General features: G+C 41.4%; 1 long non-coding RNA gene across 1 annotated transcript; it reads left to right on the plus strand.

Moving 5' to 3' along the window:
- Positions 1-1453: 1453 nt before the first annotated feature.
- On the plus strand, positions 1454-5420 carry LOC117536257. Its single transcript, XR_004567528.1, has 5 exons — positions 1454-1508; positions 1682-1729; positions 2019-2117; positions 4212-4249; positions 4686-5420. It is a non-coding gene; the product is annotated as an uncharacterized LOC117536257 (long non-coding RNA).
- The last annotated feature ends 517 nt before the right edge of the window (positions 5421-5937 follow it).

The raw sequence follows: 5937 nt of genomic DNA on the forward strand, positions 1-5937 counted from the left end.
TGCTAGTGGAGCCTCGCAGCCCGGCGACACTGTAGGTGCGCCGCGGGGGGGGGGGGGGGGGGGGGGGGGGGGGGGGAATCGCAAATGGACGCCCCTTCCCGCTTCCATTTGCGATGTCTCGCTGTCTCGCAGCAAGCAGGAAACCACACCAGTCAGCCGGCTCCTCGCAGCAGCGAGCCAGTGGGCGAGCTGACCAATCAGAGCAGGGGGGGGGCAGGAGCTCCAACAAGGCGTGTAGGACAGAGAGTGAATACCATATAGTCTATGGTGAATACACATACTATACACAGAGATGCTGTATGAGAAACCAATCTGAGTTTGGAAAATTGCACATTTCATTTCAAACCTTTAATTATCCAGGTGTATCCCATTGAGATCTTTGATCTCTTTTTCAAGGGAGACCTGCTCAAGTAGTTCCACATGAAACATAAAAACATAAACAGAACAACAAAAAGGACATCATACAGCATCATTTACATAACTATCCACATGAGCAGGTACCAACAGCTTCCGATTGAGTAGCATCCAACCGAGCTTTAAAAACATTTAGTGGCACCAGATTGCTCAGTTTCCATTTAATTTGCAGACTATTCCAAGACAGAGGAGCTGCGCATGTAAAAGCTGTCTTCCCTAAAACAGTCCTAGCAGTTGGCACATTTAATAAAACCACAGCATGCGATCTCAGGCAGTAGCCACTTACAATTCACCGTGAGATCAGGGAGCAGATATAAGATGGAAGTTTCCCTAACATGGCTTTGTATATAAAAATGTACCAGTGACTGAGCCTCCGTACAGTTAGTGAAAGCAAACCAGCCCTTGCATACAGGGTACAGTGATGCGTTAATGCTTTACAGTTTGTAACAAATCTCAGTGCGCTGTGATACGCAGCATCTAACTTGACCAGGCAATGGGCAGGTGCATTCATATAGATCAAATCACCATAGTCCAGCACAGGTAAAAAGGTCACAGTGACTAGCCTTTTCCTGGCTTCAACAATGGAATTATGATCAGTAGAAATGGCCATGTCATGGGACCTTTAAGTTAAAAAGCCTTCATCAAAGAGTCACACCTTAACCCTCAGTGACTGGATCAAGTTTTTAAAACACACACATGGTGAAACTAAGATTTGTAATCTACACATAGTAACTTTTGATTGTTTGTTTTTTTCAACAGCAATGCTGGATGGTGGTCCTTCTGCAGAAAAACAATCGATGCTAGAACTGGAGGAAATATTACAGTTCGATGCAATATTATTCACTATAGAGCCGACAAGTACTTCTGCAAGGAAGAATGTAAAAAAGGAGACAATCTTGTTGAAACGATTAGTAAATCAGATCAGGAAAATGGCAGATACAGGATCAGATATACTCAAATAATTCCAACAGGATATTTCTGTATGTGAGCATCGACCAGCTGACCCAGTCTGACTCAGGATGGTACAGGTGTGGTCCTGGGCAGACCTGACTCTAAAGATCTATACCAGAGGTTTAGGCTCATCGTCACTGATGGTGAGTTTCTGCTTGATAATGAAAATGTTTGTTCATGTCTCTGAAGACAGTTTTCACTGACAGCTGCTGATGCTTTAAACTCTCAATTCAGTTCAGCTGACACACACAGACACTCAGGAGGATCTCATTTCTCTCATCAGGACTTCTTTGTATCTGCTTGTTTTTGTTCACAGCTCTGACCACTTCTCCTAAAACTACAGAGCAGCCTGAAACAACTAAAGGTACATCCACACACTGTGTTTACTAGATAACGTTTAAACAACTTGTGAGACATGAAAGAGCATGAGAATGTCCAAAAGTTTACAAAAGTAGATTTTAAAATGCTGAACCTCCAAATCAGGTTCCCAGTGTTGAAAAGATTTACTCTATTTCGACAGTATAAGGCAAATACTGTTGACCTGTTGTCTTCACCTAAAGATAACATGTCCCCCCCTTGAAAAACAAAATGGATTATGGGTACTCTGAGTGTTAGATGTCATGGTTTACATTTAACTCTTCAAACACCCACAGGTGTGATCCTGTATGTGTTTCTGACTCTGGTCGTCCTGGTCATCGTGTCATCCCTGTCTGTGCTGGTATTCTGCAGGAAGAGGATTTGTAAAGACAAAGGTGAGGAACCAGGTAACACACACACACACACACACACACACACACACACACACACACACACACACACACACACACACACACACACACACACACACACACACACAACACAGCACACACAACACACACACACACACACCACACACCCAAACACAGCCACACACCACACACACACACAAACACACACACACACACACACCACCCAAACACACACACACACACCCACACACACACACACACACACACACACACAACACACACACACACACACACACACACACACACACACACACACACACACCACACACACACACACACACACACACACACACACACACACACACACACACACACACACACACCACACACCACACACACTCACACTCACACTCACACCCAAACAGACCACACACTCTAAACATTTCTCACTGAAAGTTGTAGTTTTCTCTTGACTCTATATTAACTTTAAAAGCAGACGCACAATTCTAAAATAGCTTAGAAAATAGCAACACCAGACTGGGTGTACGGATATTAATTTACAGCATTTAAATTAACCCAACTGCTGCTCAGTCTAAAGGTGTTGTTATCAGCGGTTCTTGTAGAGCGATAATCCTTCAGTTGTTGCTAGGAAACAGGTGCTAGATTTATGCTTTGTCAGTTGCAACATCACGAACATAGAACATATAGTAGTACTATCTACTGTATGCAACTAAACAATAATACCATATGAAAAAAACCACACATTTAAATCTATATCACACCTGACTGCAAATCAGCCTATCTACAAAACCTATGCCATTTATAAAAATAAGCTTTTTACAAACACACACAATAGAGAGAGCTGAGAGGATAGCTTCCTCTATTTTGGAGACTCAGTGAAGTCAGATCTGAGGCTTTTTTAAGTTAATATGCATTTTAGAAACATGTACAGCCATAGCTCATTGTAACCTTATTTTATATACTTATTCAATTTGTTTTAATAGTTTACATTTGGCAGGATGGTTAATGATTAAATATACTGTATATGCTGTTGTTTACTGTGACGGCTGTCAACTCTCCGGTCCTGGTAATTCTGTTTTGCTGTATATGTATGTAAATGAGCTGTGTGGTTGCCCCAACGTCATTGGCTGCCCATCTCCTGGTCCGCCTCCGAGGACACTGATTGGAGCACGCCGGGCTCGACGCACTCCAATCCCTGTGCAGCCCCAGCGCACACCTTCCGGAGATGACTACAAAAGGCGCATTCACACCGCAGTACTTTTCCCACAAAGGTTCCTGAGAATTTAGTTCATGAGAACTCTTTAGTTCTCATGAACCCACTAGGGATGAGGAAGGTAACACACACCAGATGGTTTTTGGTAATAATTATAAAAGGGTTTAATGAATAACAACAAAAAGGTGCACAACAAAATGAGAACAAAAGTATCCTAAGCCAAACAAAGGAGCCAAAGGGCGCAGGTATACTGCTAAATAACAGAAGGAGGACTCTAAAGGTGAGCCTAATCACACACCTGTAATCACTATCAATCACCACTAATAGAAGGAGGCTGCGGGGGGAAATGCAGCTAAACAAAGGGAAAACTACACACACTACTCCAAACACATATATCAACACGCTACTCTAAGCACATATATCAACACTAAACACGGATCACACAAGTTCTAATAAGTCTAACGTGTCCACGACACAGGAGCAAAATGAGTGAGGCGTCTGATCGCAGCAGAGCCTCCGAGTGATAGGTGTCCCCAGGCTTTGTAGTCATCTCCGGAAGGTGTGCGCTGGGGCTGCACGGGGGATTGGAGTGCGTCAAGCCCGGCGTGCTCCAATCAGTGTTCTCGGAGGCGGACCAGGAGATGGCAGCCAATGACGTTGGGGCAACTACACAGCTCATTTACATACATATACAGCAAAACAGAATTACCAGGACCGTAGAGGCGACAGACGTCATATTTACAAACTCAAAACACATCTATTTATCTTGTTTTACTCTGATTTTAACGGTTGGCCTAAATATTGTTTCAAATGGGGAATGTGTGATGTCATGTTTGAAAATCTGTTCTGATTCTTTTTCTCAAAGTACTGGTTGTGTTTTTCAGAACCTCATGTGGAAACACTATGTGCTTCTGCACCAGAGGTGAGTTTGAGAAAATAGACTAACAGACCTCTAGACCAACAAAGTGTACAAGGGTCTATGTGAGATCTCCTGGGGAAATCTCTTCAATTTACACTTACGCCAAATAAACACAACCAAGTTGACCCAATGATTACTACAACGATGTCTCTGCAGCTAGTTTACAAAATACACCCAAAAAGTTATACAATTTTAAACTTTGGGATCACGAAACATCAGCTCGATACGGCTACATTTTTTTCATATTTACTGAAATACCAGATTTGGCTTTGATTCATCTCGGACAGATTCTGCAGTAATATACGTGTAAATGAAAAAAATACCTAAACAAACACAACTCTTTTCAGTTTTGTATTAAGTTACTTCACAACCAAGTCCAGTTCCTTGTTTTGTTCTGTTGTTAAAGACACATTTAATCAAGCAATGCTTTTCCCTCCAGGCTGAAGACGACCCGAGTCAACACACCTACTCTGAGATAACATTTGTCAGCGTCGGCTCGTCCCACAGCGGGTTTTCTGAGTGTGTTATCTACTCTGTTCCTCGGGTGGAAGCTAGCTCTGATGAGCCCCCTCTGTACTCTACTGTTAACAACCCCCAATAACTCTCACAGTCTGGCAGAAGAAGCTGGTGTGGATTAAGCAGCCGTGTAAATATTCTGAAACAGAGAGATGTTTGTGGGAATATGTACAATTATCTAACCATTTACTTATTTCAAACCTGCTTTGAATGACCTGCTCATGTGATGATAAGTCCAGCTCTGCTCTAGTTCACAAACGTGCCTCTTCAACAGTTTGCTTCAGGTCAAAGCTGGTTGCACTTATTGTACGTCCCTTTGGATAAAAGCCTCAGCTAAACGATATTTAATGTAAAAAGCTCTTTTATGGCTTCAATTTATTTATAAAGTTCATTTTATTACACTTGATATGGTTTTAAAGTTATCTCTGTAAGATATACTGTTCTAGTCAAGTTAGCAGATTAGCATAAGATATGTTGCTCCGAATTAGCTTTGACTATTAAATTGACTATTTTGGTTAAAGAGTTCATTTAAAGAAATGTTTAATTATAACGGAATGTAAATAAATAGATATGAAACTATAGATGTGGTCAGTACGGGATACAAGATGCCACTCCTCATACTGTTGCATAATGTGTCAGACTTCTAACCTGTTTGTATTGTTGATATATATATATATATATATTTGCACCTTTTTTTATAGTTTTATTTTGATATTGCATTTCATATTAGCACTTGTCCTGCTCTGTACTGCATCTGCTTCACAACACAATTTCTACATATACAAATAAAAGTTATCTTAAATTATTTCTGAAATGTGTTTGACAATAATTTAATAATTTAAAAGCTATATGAAGTGAAACCATACGTGATACACATGCAGGTGTTAGAGGAGAGTCAAGCTGTGAGTGTTTTATTTTAAGCAGGGACTCCATCGTTTAGAGAAGTGAAAACGTGTTGGTTTGCCGGTGAAAGAAAGAGAGACAGCGTTCAACCATCAGAGACTCGAACATGGACGTCTGCCACCGTTTGATCTTCTTCGTTCTCAGTGAGTACACTTTGTAGTTCTGTCATTTCTCTATAACGTCATCTTCCTTTCTGTATTTCATGTTAAACTCCCCAGCTGTATGGTCATCAGCTGTTTGTTTGTTTGTGTGGGTAAAGGTGTGACCAGCCA

The sequence above is a fragment of the Gymnodraco acuticeps genome, unplaced genomic scaffold (genome assembly GCF_902827175.1).
Source record: "Gymnodraco acuticeps unplaced genomic scaffold, fGymAcu1.1, whole genome shotgun sequence".
Taxonomy (NCBI): domain Eukaryota; kingdom Metazoa; phylum Chordata; class Actinopteri; order Perciformes; family Bathydraconidae; genus Gymnodraco; species Gymnodraco acuticeps.